This window comes from Kogia breviceps, chromosome 4, assembly GCF_026419965.1.
Source record: "Kogia breviceps isolate mKogBre1 chromosome 4, mKogBre1 haplotype 1, whole genome shotgun sequence".
Taxonomy (NCBI): domain Eukaryota; kingdom Metazoa; phylum Chordata; class Mammalia; order Artiodactyla; family Physeteridae; genus Kogia; species Kogia breviceps.
In genome coordinates this window covers 74868657-74883407 of record NC_081313.1, presented here as the reverse complement: position 1 = coordinate 74883407, position 14751 = coordinate 74868657, and positions in this window count along the sequence as shown.

Genomic DNA, 14751 nt, shown 5'->3' with positions numbered 1-14751 from the left:
GGAACAGCTAATATACATATGGATTTAGGCAATTATCTGATTCCTTTTTCTAACTCTGTAGCCATATATATTCATAATTAACATTCTGACATAGTTTTATGAATTGGAGTATTCTAAGGCAGACCAAGCACCAGGAAATCAGAGACAACAACTTTCTCAGCAAATGCTACTTATACATTTTTTTGCCAGCCATAAATTAATATTTTTGAGTACAGTCTGGGTGCTGGGAGTGGGGAGAGGTGGATTAGGAGAATCCTGGGTACCAGGAAGTTTACAGTGAAGCTGGGGTGAAAGAAAGCAGGAAGATAGTGGAGATTCATTTATAGGGCTAGATATCAACAAATGTAGATTGATCTAGTGCACATTAAGTGCAGAAGTGTTCCAGAGTTGCCATTGAGGTGTGAGAACAGCCTCAGGAGGGAAGACTGTAGCGACTTCTTATAAGAGACAAGCTCCTACTTGGATTTTGGAGGTTTAAAGATTCTATTAAAATGTAGTAAATTTGGCTTAACTTTGAAACAGGACTTCAGTGTGTCTAAACTCACTTTATATTGATTTCAATGGTAACATTTTCTTTAGAAGTGATATAATTTGAAGTTTAGAATTGTGTGTTTGTAATGTGCTTTTCATTTTTTTCACTTAAAAATTGTTTCCTTAGGCAGGGAGAAAAAAATCTTGTTTACCACAACTACCCCTGTTAAATGTAGAAGGAAAAACGTGAGGGAATTAAAAAGATTAGCGTAACATCATTTTTAAAAACTCTACTTTTCCTTAACTCTCTCCCCAGTAGTCTTGCCTGAGTATATGTATAAATGTTGATTCCATATTGATGCCCAGCAAAATTATGCAGAAATTCCTAAGTCCTGTATCACCAGATATAGTCACTGTATACTCTGGGGGGCGGGGGGGACTTTTATTCCATCAGGGGGTCCCTGAATACTGATGCAACTGTGTAATTACTAGCTGCAGGCCTGACTCTGTTAAATTTGAAGTTTTTAAGGTATTATCCCTTTCTTTATTTCCACACTATTCTTCTCCTTACCTTTTTCCCCCCACTCTCCTCAGATGTTAATGATAAAGGCTTGAGGTTACTCCATCCCAGGAGTAACCTGCTTTTCTAAGAGGAGACTCTGGGGTTTGATATGTGTGAGTGTATGGCAAGCACTGTGCTAGGTTCTTTACATATGTTACTGCAACACAGATAACTCTGTGTGGATGTAAAAGACTGGTACAGAGAAACATATTAAGTAAGTTGTTAGGGTCACACAAATAGCTAGGTTTTGAGTCCTAGTGTTTCAGACTCCAAAGCTCCTATGCTCTTTGCACTACAGCAAAACATTTTAGGACCTAGGTTAATCTATGCTGGAAGTTCAGGCTTTGTGCCAGTTCCACAGGAAAAATGCTTTTGACTGGGAGCATTGCCCTAGTGCCCTTCAAATTAGATGAGGTGGATCTAATTAGTCCTCCTAACTCATAAGGTCAGTTTTGTACAGTTGCATCTTAAGTCTTTAAATGTAGTCTTATTTGAGGAAGACTTTAATCTTTGTTTTGAATTTTTTCAATTAAATTCAATTTAGTGAATAGTTATTGAATGCCTATTCTTTGCCAGGTACTATGCTGATAGTACAAAGACAGTCTAGTTAGGGAGACATTATAAGTAACTATAATACAATTCACTGAATGCTATAATAGATGCATATACAAGGGATCGTGGAAACACACGAAGGTATAATTAACTTGAGGGAAGATGTCAGGGAATGTTATATTTGAGCAGAACCTTGAAGGACAAGAAGTAAGAATTTGCAAGAAGGACAGAAGGAGGTTGATAATTCATCTCAGGTGATGGGAATAGCATGAGCACATGTGTGAATATGTCTGGCATGTTTGGGATGTGGAAAGAGTGGTAGATTGTAAAAACGGTCACAAGTTCTTCCCTTTCCTGCATCCAACTCCTGGAAATGTGATATTGAAAATTCTTCCATTAAGAAGTGGAGTCTGTTTCCCCATCACTGAATTTGCATTGATCATGTGACTGACTTTGGCCAATGGACATTAGTAAATATGAAACCAGCAGAGACTTGAGAAGTGCTTGTGCAGGGGGGCTTCTGTACTTAGAACCCTGAGATCATATTGTGAATGAGTCCAGGTTATCCTGCTGGAGGATAAGTAGCCACCTGCAGAAGAGCAGAGGCTCTGGCTGATAGTCTGCTAAACACTAGACCTGTGAGTGAGATCATCTTGGATTATTTAGTTACCAGCTAATCCACCATTGACCATAGACACAGGGAGAGTCCCGGGGAAATCTGTTGTCAGCCTGGACAGGATGACCCACCTGAGTTGCACAATTATGAATTAAATAAAATGTTTTACCCATTAGGTTTGGGGTGTTTTGTATCAGCTAAGCTAATCCACAAAAGGTCTGAGTAAAGTGCAGGGAATGTAGGAAGAAGAAGTAGCTGAAGATGATGGGTAACGTTTACAATATCACGTTAAGAAGTTTGGACCTATTTTGTAGGACTAAACTTCCCAATACTTCACTGACTCATGTACCACTTTTATCTTTTAAAAAATGTCTGGGGCTTCCCTGGTAGTGCAGTGGTTAAGAATCTGCCTGCCAGTGCAGGGGACACGGGTTCGAGCCCTGGTCTGGGAAGATCCCACATGCTGCGGAGCAACTAAGCCCGTGCACCACAACTACTGAGCCTGCACTCTAGAGCCCATGAGCCACAACTACTGAGCCCACGTGCCACAACTACTGAAGCCTGAGTGCCTACAGTCCTTGCTCCGCAACAAGAGAAGCCACTGCAGTGAGAAACCCGCGCACTGCAATGAAGAGCAGCCCCACTCACCACAACTAGAGAAAGCCGCGTACAGCAACAAAGAACCAAAGCAGCCAAAAGTAAATAAATAAAATAAATAAATTTTTTAAAATGCCTGCATACTCCGAGTTAGATTTTTATTTAAATTGTCCAATTTTTATACAACAATTTACTTTAAATATAAACAATATTAACTTAAAATCCCAGTTTGATGTGTTAATTCTACTTTTTTAAACCTATTAAAAATACAAATATATAAAAAGTTGGTCTATATGGTATCAAAAATCATCTTGTATATTTTGAATGCTGCATTCTAGGATTTCCTGCTATAATCAGTAGGAATCAGGATCATGAGGAGAATAATTTGGAGTGGAGAGGCTGCTGGTAGGGAGGACCGAGGAGGCTGCTGCAGAGGCCCAGATGGGGTTTGGCACATGGTTGACAAACTAAGATGTATTCTTGAGGAAGAAGAGGAAGTGTCTGGAAACAGATTTGTTGTATGTGGGGTGGGAATGGGGGGTGTGAAGTATCCGCTGAGTGGGTACTAGTAAGAAAGGGAAGAGAAGAAAAAAAAAACGTAATAGATCTGATGTTGTACTTACTGAGTCTGAGTTAATAGGTCATTTGAAAACAGAGGCCCACCAGGCATTAGTACATGTAAAATGTTTTTTTGAGCCATGTGGCTTGTGGGATCTTAGTTTCCCCACCAGGGATTGAACCTGGGCCACTGCAGTGAAAGTGCCGAGTCCTAACCACTGGACCTCCAGGGAATTCCCTTAAAATGTTATTTTTGAAATCATCAACATACAGGTGATAATATCATCAAGAGGAAGTGTTTAGTACAGAGATCCTCAGCTTATTCTTGTTGGTTTTTTTCATCCCCAAACTTTTATGGGATATGATTTACTCCAGCTAGAAATAGTGAGTGATTCACATAGGTAATGATTCTCAAATGGGGGTGGAAAATACCTGTATAGTTTTTAAAAATGTCCTCCATACAATTGTGATATACTACCCTTCACTCCTCCTTGATTTAGTGGGAGATGAGGACAGGGCTGTGGAACAGGAATTAGTGAAAAGGGACACAGAGGGCTAAGATGTAGACGCCTCTAACAGGGAGAGAACTTTAACATATTTGAAGGAACTTTAAGATCAAGGGACAAGCCATGGTACTAAATTCTGCAGAGAAATCCAGTAGTTTGAAGATTATTCTTTAAGCAAAACGGATTTATAATATATATAATACTTGGCATATAATAGGAGCGCAGTAAATGTTTGGGTAAATGATTTATGTAGAACTGTTTTGTGTTTGAAGCACTTCACAAGCCTTAAATATTCAAGTCAGACAGGATATGTAACTGTACTGGTTTGGGCTCCAAAATCAATGTGGATTTTAAAAATTTTGTTTCTCTGTCCATGATCAGTGACTTAGATATATGCCCACTAGGGCACCATAGTCCTGATCTCAGTGCAAAACAATCTTTGAGGCTGTTTTCAAGAAATACTGTCAGTCAGCATCCTTGTTACGGCCACTCCATGCTTAGGCCTCCTAACCTTTACCACCTATGGCTCCCAGGAGTAAATTGTTTGTCTTATGAAGGTTTGGGTTGATGGAGTGAATATACTTGACTGGCAGAACAGGAACATTGGCCTGTCTGGCTCTCAGGTAATTTTTACATTCATAATAGCAGCTTCTTTTATTACTGTGATTATTCTTAAGATGACATAAATTTCTACCAGATCAGGACAGCAGTTTCCTCAGACCATGATTTGGTGCCGATGCGGGATACTCAGAGCACGCTCAGAAGTACACACTGGTTTGACATCTGGCATCCATGACTCCTGTGAGATTGGCTTCCCTCTAGATGTGCCCTGAAAGCATCCCTGCTGTGCCCCTTCTGTCCAAGTGTAAACACATCACAGGAAACGAACAAGTAAAGATTCAAGTTTTATGGAAGGAATCGAGAACCCCTCACCCAGCTGGAAACCCGGGTTTTGGTGTCCAGGAAATATGACCAGCCGTTTGGATAGAGGCTGTTGTCTGTGGCACCTTAGTCCCCTTCTCCTTCTAAGCTTCCCACATGCTGTCTATTCTAAGTCATCCAGCTGAGGAAAATTGCTTCAGGACCTTTAAAATGTGAAATAACGGTTGTCTTTTACTGTGGATTCATTAGTGCAGCTGGATTTAGTTATTTACAGTTGTAAATTTGGCACTGTTTTTACTGAGGTAGGGGACTCTTTAAAATAATTGAAGCAGTCTAAAGCTAAACCTATAAATAATTATTCATTTCCACTTGTTTTAATATGGAGATAAAACATATTAAAATGATTAAAGAAAATAGGTATATAACAAGGGAGTTAAGACACCAAAGTAAAAGTAAGAGGAAGACGCTTTTTCACATTTCCCTTGCTTCTGTCTTCCCATTTCCATTTTCGCTCCAGTCTAATGAATGTATTTTAAATAAAATTCACATACTCTCTTTGCTCTCTGTCTTCCTACTACTACAAATATCAGCTCAGCCCCTCTTTCAGATCCACTTCAAGGAAATGCAGACTTGAAAAACTCTCCCCCATGGTTTTGTCTGAACTAGCTGCCGTTCTGCAGCACACTGGATCCAGTTGCTGGAGTGGGGGAACCCAAGAGGTGAGTGAGCGAACGAGCGAGCAAGAGCGGCCACTTAGCTGAGTGAGTCAGGCGGGCCTGTGTGAAAGGATGTAGTGAGCCAGGGACTAATGGGAAAAATAGGGGGTCTTCACAAATTCTGATGTGGGGAAATCTGAAAGGCTCTTCTGCATGCCAGGGTATTTGAATATTTGGGAAATAGCTGGCTGGGCTTTGGGAGAGTGCCTCCTGATTCGCCTCGTCAGATGTTCAGAGATAAAATGAGGCAGCCAGCACGCCAGCACATAGCTCATATAGCCTTGCAGTCAGTTTTGAATTTAGATTTGAATTGTGATATCAGTGTCATGGTGGCACATGCTTTGAGAAGGTACTTACAGAGAATAATTGAAAGATTCAGTGTGAAGCTTCTGAAAGTTGTAATTTAAAGTTCCAGAAGCCTCCATATTACTCTCACCATTAAAATTTAAAATGACAGCAGCCCAATTATGTATGGTTATTTTCTTAAATAAAATCATATTTCTACCCCAAGTGAAAGATTCATTGCTGCGCATTAATCTCTGTCAGGAGAACCAATCTCAATTGCGTCCAGTGTTAGCAGCTAAGATGGCTCGCTTTATCCTGGAGACAATGAAGTGACTGGGGGAAGCCGAGCTCTGGAAGTCCTCCGGAGGAGCTGGACTTGCAGCAGGCTGATTTGCATGATAATCACCATTATGGATCCTCTCTGGTGCCAGCCTCCACACTTAACCAAGTGCCATATAACTTTAGTAGCAGCCGAGAAGCCCAAGTAAGGGCTGTAGCACATATTTTACAAAACCTGAATGATGTCAAAAACTGCTAGTTAAGAGAGGGCAGCTGGTTGTAAAATTAAACCACACTGAGGCATGGAGACTAGGAATGTAACTTAAAAACCTGATGAAGGATATAACTTTGGGGACTGTTGAAAGATATAAAGCTTTTCCATCTTTTTTTAAACTCACAGAACACTGTTTACCAGAAGAATCTGTTTACCAGAAGGACTTTTGTGGCCATTGAAACCATGGCATGAAAATAGATCAGTGAAAACAGAAACTTTTTCCAGTGCAGAAATTTTAGTCTCTATCAGTTAAAAGTATGGAGCCAGACTTTTAGACTATGAATCTTTCCACCAGTTTCTTTGGTCTGTTTCATTTTACTTTATACTGCGTTGTGATTTGGGGAATATGGTGTAATGGTAGCCAGAATTGCAATGAAAAATTGGCACGGGGCTGGTCAAGCTTAAACCATTGTTATTCATCAAAACCTTTATTCCTTAGTGTTCCCAGGGACAAAGGAGCATGTGAATCAGTAATATTATGATGCATGATGTTGAATGATATAGAGTATATATACATCAATGTAATCTAAGCAGTGTCTTATAAATAATAGATCACATAATTTCTCAAAGGTTTCACAGTATGATACAACATTTATAGGTAGGTCTTGGTTCTGCTGAGTTTTGTCATGACTTCAGTACAGCCAGTCCTGTGGCAGTTTGCAAGTTTACTTTTGTTGTCTGGCTGTAACTCTAGAATCTATCTACCTCTTTATAAAGCTGATCCTGTGATATGAACTCAATTTTTTCCTTCAACTCTGCCTCAGATCACTGTGGCTTCTCCTCTTTCTTCCCTTCTATTTATGTCTCAGTAAGAGGCATCCAACTTCACCTGTGTCCATGATTCCACCACTGTGCTTAGATCCTTGCTGTAAATTATCTTGAGTTTTCTACTTTCCACATTTGACATTTTGTTGGCTTCATCCTTAAAAAAAAAAAAAAAAAAAACCCATTCCTAAATTCCCTACTCTGTTTCCTTTCTTTCAGTTCTTCCTGACTTGTCTACTTTCTTGCTTCTGGCTTCTCACCATTTACTCTTTAACCTATTGCAAGGTCGATTGAGCCACCACCACTACTACTTTCTCAGACAAAGATTATACTCCTTCTTAACAGACCACTTTTCTCACTCTGCTCTAGAAGGAGAGCAACTTACCTAATGGGTAAATTTGGAGTAAATAAGTGAGCCAGCTCAGCTTACTGCCACCCTCCTTCTAGCTGTAGAAGGGCCTGCCTACTGTGAGCCACATTCTCCCTGAGGCTGGGAGCCCACGCCAGCCCAGCACTGGCTTGGCTTGTGAAGATGGCCTGATTCTGTAGTTTAGGCAGCTAGGCTTGTTTTGGTTTTCACACTAAGCTACTTCCTTCACCCTGGTCTCAATCAGTAAGTAATAAAGGTTATATTCTAGCCTCTCATCTGTTTTATTTTTGTATTACTTCTAAACTTGTTTGGAATGCAGGAGAGGAAGGGTGTCTCAATGTTGGGGAATTGCTTAGAAATCTAAATAAATACAATAATGTGCACAAGTAAAAAGTTAAAGTCCTCCTTTCCCGATCTCCCTTTCCAGAGGCTTGGTTCCTCTGTCTGTCTCTCTTTCCCCACTTTGTAAGGATATAGCAAACAGCCAGGAAGCAGGTCCTCACCAAGAACCAAATCTACTAGTACTTTGATCTTGGACTTCCCATACTTTGATCTTGGACTACCCAGCCTCCAAAACTATGAGAAATAAATGTTGTTTCAGTCACCCAGTTCATGGTATTTCTTATAGCAGCCCAAGCTGACTTATTCTTCCTGATTTTTCTATGCATGTGCAAATGTGTGTATATATAAGTATATGATAGAAATATTTTTACCTAATGTCACATAACAGAAATATACATAGCTATATATTTATACTTATAGCTCTCTAAAATAGATCTTTTTGTTTCATATATCTCCATATTCTCCATATATATAGTTATTTATATACATACACAGTTGTATTTTCCCCCCAAATGGTAACACACTATATGTTTTCTTCTGCGTCTTCCTTTTTTCACTGAACTCCTTTTCATGTCAAAAGAGACTGTGGACTTAAAAAATTGTTCACAACCTAAAAGTTGAGAGTTATGTTTTATTCAGTGGGAATTTTTAGGGCTTCAAGCCTGGGAGGCAGCATTTCCAGTAACCCTGAGAGAACTGCTCTGAGGAGGCGATGGGGGAGCCAGGTTACACAGAAGTTTTGTAACAAAGGGCAGGTAGTCAGGAACATCAAAAGACTATTGTAAATGAAAAGCAGATATCCCAAGTTAAGGAACTTAGCGCTTTTCTTTGTATGGGAAGATGCAAGAGTCTGGGCTCACTGAAATCATTCCTTTGATATGCACCTCAGCTCTCTGGGGCCAGTATCCTGTGTTTTCACATCCTGAGTTTCCTCAGGGCCCACGGTAGGGAGTGGCTACAGTCTGATGGCTGCTAGATGGCAGGTATTCTTTACTTCCTGAGTTTCCTCAGGGCTCATGGGCTCACGTTGGAGGACTGCAATCGCTGATAAATGTGGCATCCTTTGTTTACTGATATGGCAGGAAATATTCCTTTTCTCAAGACATATCTTATTATTTTTAATGGCTACATGGTGTTCTTTGTTTTAGGTGGTCTTAATAAACCATTCTTTTTTTTTTTAAACATCTTTATTGGAGTATAACTGTTTTACAATAGTGTGTTAGTTTCTCCTTTACAACAAAGTGAATCAGTTATACATATACGTATGTTCCCATATCTCTTCCCTCTTGCGTCACCCTCCCTCCCACCCTCCCTATCCCACCCCTCTAGGTGGTCACAAAGCACAGAGGTGACCTCCCTGTGCTATGCAGCAGCTTCCCACTAGCTATCTAATTTACATTTGGTAGTGTGTATATGTCCTTGGCACTCTCTAATAAACCATTCTTAAACTGCTGGCCATTTAGATCATTTCACATTTTTGCGATTACAAACAATGTTGTAGTGAACAGTGTAGTGTTTTTATTTTTATAAACTTGTACTACTATTTCTGTAGGAAAGATTCCTAGAAGTGGACTTGCTGGGTATCTCTTAAGATTTAATTGATTAATAACAATCAGAGACTCATAGGTTGGGAAGGATTCTGAGAGAACTCAGAGTTTATCCCATGCTCACAGGGAAGGATGTTTTCTTCTCACTCTGACTTTGAAAAGTTCAGAGAATGAGACTCCATGTTCTTTTTCAGGAATGCCTTAGAATGACTTGAAATCAACTGTAAAAGAAACAGTAATAGTTATGATGCTGTGGCTGAGTGAGTTGGAAGTGAAAGTGAAAGACAGAATCCTAACGTAATACATACTTCGGTGAGCCTGGTTTGCACGCCAGTCAAGCAACACCAGATGCAGGATTATCAGAGTTATGGCAGTTTCAGATAGTTGGATCAATTAACATTCATATAGTAGGAAAGTTAGTACCTTGTACTTCATGTAGAGTAGCAATGGGAGGTTAGTTCACCCTGGGTGTCCGAGACTGCCAACCCACCCCTTAAGATGGCCCTCAGCTAACGGGCCCCTACTTTAAGCCTTGGCTCTATCACTAGGAAGCAGGTGACCTATTCAGAGTCTAGTCAGACTATACATGATCTTAAATCTGATTCCACCACCTACCCCACAGTGCATCATACCTGAACACACAGTTGGACTGCTCTTCACCTGGATTGTTCTGCTTGCGTCCCAAGGCTATTTCCCTTGCAGAGAGGCACGTGGCAGCTCATTTACAAGCTGACCTAAAGAAAAGAAAAACAAAAAACATTATGTAACATGGCAGAGCTGTGGGATCCTGACTGTTTCAGGTAGCCCCCTCCAAAGCAGGTATGATTTGTTTAAAATCTTTGCAACACCGTGATGACCTCTGTGGCAAAACCCTGTGTATTATGGACTTGTCTCTCAGAGCGGACATGTTCTTGACTGTTACAACTTATACATTTCTCCCACTTGGGGTGCCCATGGAAGCATGCCTTCATTAGAAACAACTGCAGTGGGAGTAGTAAAGATGACCATGTTAAACAGCTAGGAATTTTCACCTAATTGCACATTTATACAACACTGCAAAAAGGATCAGGCAGCCTGGCTATGTCAGATCATTTCACTGCTCACCAAAGAGATTTGAAATGGACTTTTAATTATTATTGCTGATTTTCTGTGGCTGTATTCCTTAATATGAACATCTGATTAGGATTAATTTTCTTTAATTGACGAATAGAGCGCTTACACTTGTAGGGTTGCACTTGTTACATATTGGCATATGTACTGTATTGTGGTGTTGGCATATGCTATGTATTGACTTTTTTCTAGAGTGCTAATTACAGGCACTTCTTATCTGTTTTAGTTTTGAGGTCATTGTTCTTCCTTCCTTCACCTTTGTGTGGCTTTTTAGATTTGTTAATGGAGATAGAGCAGGGCTAAGTGACTATTAAACTCTTTTCTATATACAGTAAAACCCATTAAGGTGGACCTCACTAAATTTGGAATTTATGATAATGAGGGCAGGGCCTGGGTTAAAGTTTACTTTTGCATTGTCTCTGAACTAAAGCTTTGCTGAGCTAATAAATAGTATACATATAATCACAGGGGAATGGCACTCTTACTTTTAAAAGCAGCCTTTTCTAGAACTCTAGGGAAAGGACTTGCTGGAGAGGTAATAAGGTAGTGTGGAGATAGCAGAGTGCAAAGACTGTGCCACATACTAGTTTTGTGACCTTAGACAAATTTTACTTAGCTTCTCTGAGTATCTTTTCCCTCATCTATAAAATGGAGACATTTATCTAATTTATGGGGTTGCTGTGAGGGTTAGATTTAATACAAAGGCCTGGTATGTACTTCATAAATGGCAGATAATTATTACCAATCTAAAATAATTGGTGAGCTAATTTCAAATACTTCTTATTTTTTAAAGTAAGGCAGGGTTCCTCGGCACTTCAGAGTTTTGTTAACGTAATCTGAGATATTGCTTTATTATTATAATTGATTAAAGGAAAACCCCAGCAGTTTGGTATGGTGGTAAAGAACATGAACTTTGGAGTCAGACAAACTAAGGTTTGAAAGTAGTTCAAACTCATTAGCTATGTGGCCTTAGGCAAGTTACTTAATATCTCTCAGGTTTTGTTTTCTAATTTGTAAAAATGGGGTGGTAATACCTGCTCCAGGACTTTTGTAAGGATTCAGTGAGATAATGCTTGAAAAGTGTTCAGCCCAGTGATTTTCATGTTGTAAACTCTCAAACATCAGCTGTTGCTATTATCGTGATCTTTTTGACAATAGTCCATAGTGTAGACCTTTCATTAATTCAGACTTGTCTTTTTCAGTTCACCTAATTAATGAATTTCATTCGAGATATAATCTCCTTTCTAGATGAAAATTTTAAGTATGTAAGTAAAAAAATTATAGAGAAGCAAAATGGCTAAATACATAGGGTGAAAGAGGAAAAAATAATATTTTAAAAGTGGAAGCACAAGGTCTTAAGGTAGATTTAAATTACTGAATAGTCACTTTTGTGCATAATCTTTATGTTCTTTGTAAAAGGTCTTTATATTAGCCAGAAAGAAATAGAACTTTATATATACGTAGTAGAAAGTGTGGACTGGTGATCTGCTCATATCATTCATTGGCAAGAGAAGCAGTAAGTCCTTGTTCAACTTTATTTCCGTCTTCTTGCTTTCCCCTTATGTTTCATAGGCTGTATGGATGAGAAATGTAAGCACTATAATGTCCTGAATGGAGACTATAATCTATCCTCCCCTTAATGACAGGCTTACGTAGCTTGTCAGAATCCATCACCTCAACAGATCAGACTGAATTACTTCGATGACTGGCAAATGGTACCACTAGTGGTGAAATCCAAGCAGCCAGGGGTGCGTGTGTGTATTAAATGCTCGTCAATAGGAGAAATGTATTTTACTGAAAACTCTCATCCATGCTATTTTTGTAGAAGCCGGAAGTGTTCTTCTTCCTTGGGGAAAATATAAGAATTATTTTTTGGAGATTCTGAACTATTACAATACAAATTCACAACCATAAATGAGTAATCAGGTATTTTTTCTATGCATCATATGCATGTGCTGTGAAACTTTGTAATAAAAACTAGAGGGGACAGAACCAATAATAATCTTAGGGCTATATGGCTTGACTTTCTAGGGCTGACCAATTTAAGCAGGTAATTGTAGAAAAGTAAAGTCAGTTTATTAAGTTGACAACCAATGGTTTAGCATATACAAATTTTCATAATACTAAATTCACAAGTCAGAAAAAAACCTTTTGTCAGACCATGTTTTCTAAGTTTGTGTCAGAAAATGTGATCACTGTAATGTACGCCATGTTGATTAGTTGTATTATTTCAGATCTTTACTGGAAGTATCTAATGGTTAGTTGTTAAGGTATGGTATTATTTGTCTAGATTTGGCATAACAACAGGAACAGCAGTAATAACTAATTTTTAATTGAATGCTTACTGTATGCAAACAGTGCTAGAAGCGGGGGATATAATGGGAAAGAAAAAAAAAAAGACAGACCCTCATGTTAGAAACAAGTTCATAATTTGTCCAAGGGTGGATAGCTAGTAAGTGGCAGAGATAGAATTATAGTGCTGTATTTGTTATAGCAGCCTAACCTATACCGAAATATAGTAGCTTAAACAAGCTAGAAGGAGCTTGCTGACACAGTGGAGGTGCCGTATCAGCCATATCAGCTTTGGACTGCTTTTGCGTAGACTGTTGAGTAAGGAAGAAGTAAACTTCTATCTTACTATTCTGCTATCCCTGCTTGTTAGCTTCATTCATATGTCTGAAGATTTATAAGCATCCTCTTTAAAGGCATTCCTTAGATGTCGCACCCCTAACTTCTGCTCACACCCTACTAGCCATACCTAGCTGCCAAGAAGGCTTGAAAATATAATTTTTATGGTCATGTACCTTTCAACATTCAGGAGTTCTATTAATAAAGGAAAAAGGGGAGAGTGGGTAATAGGGGACAATTGGCAGTCTCTGTATCATATGCCAGTTAAGAGCATTGTTTCAGACTTGGACAAGTGACAAATGATCTCATGACTTTGGAATACACCTGCATCCATTTTCCATTTCTTTCCAAGTAGTATATATCAAGGTTATATATATATGCACATATATAGTGTGTGTATGTGATATGTTTAAATATTCAAAATCCATGAGATATGAATATTACATGATTCTACAGTGGACTTTGGTCATCTGTAAGTGCTAATTCAAAATTTCACAATAGAAGAAGCCCACTTGCTTTAATCTTTGGCAGAAAGCCTTGTAAAACCCCCAGGACCTGTCTTGCTTGCATCCTCACTCTCAAAAAGATCTCAGACTCAGAGATCTGTGTTGTAAGACCTGTGTTCGTAGAGAAATGGATTTATAGAAAAAAAAATTACTTTAAGCTTTTGATTTAATACATAAATCATAAAAAACTCTGACCCAGAACTTCAAAATTTCCTAAAATTCTTGGTCTGTTAGACATTAGTACTATAGAAAAATAAATTAACAAGTATTTATTCAGCATATACTTAGGTTAGTACTTATGTTGAGATGGACCCACAGAATTTTATCCAGGTATCCCCTGGTGCTACAAGTAGTGGGAGGAGATAAACATAGGTTAGACCTGAAGTACATACACATATATTCTTATTTATTACCTGGGTGCTGCCCTCGCCCCTGCCCTCACCTCTCCCTCAAACCTAACGCAGTTTCTGATGAGCTCAGCTACCATTATGGAGCTGCTTGGAAATATTGTCTTGCACGCAGATAAGCCTCCTTGGTCCCTTACTCCTGAGTCCAGCTCTTTAGATCATATTTCACTAGTGGCTAGATGAGGCAGAAGAAAAAAAAGAAAGGAAAGGTTTAAGTTAGAGCTGGTCTAATTATTCCTCCCTAAGCTTTATCTGGGTGGGGGGTAGGTGGTAGATGAGGAGCATGTCTGAAGTGGGAGGTAGTTCCAGACCTCTTTTGCCTCATTGGCCACATGAAAATAGAGAGAAGCAGTCCAAAGAGAGTGAGAACCCCAAGAGACAACTCTGAAGAAAGCACAGAAGCCTACAGGTTAAAACTTTAAATTTTCCTCTCAGTACACCAAAAGCTCCACCTCCTTTTAAGAAGTTTAGTTGAATCCAGTAACTTGATTCAGTTACCTGGTCTCTTTTCCTCCATGGCTGTGGGGCTGGGGAGTGGAGTAAGGGTGGAAGTGGAGCTTTGCCTTCCTGTTAGAGATCAACATCAAGTACTTTGGAGGCACCATAACAACTATAAGACATGGCCTTTATCCCAGTTCTCAAAGACTAACAGTCTGTCTGAGGAGCTAATGTATGTGAAACATTTAGTGAAAACCAAGCACTTAAACTGTATGATATTGATTATTCCAGAGGGATCCAGATAAGGGAAAGGTAAAGTGGATTTGTTTCTTGGGGAAGG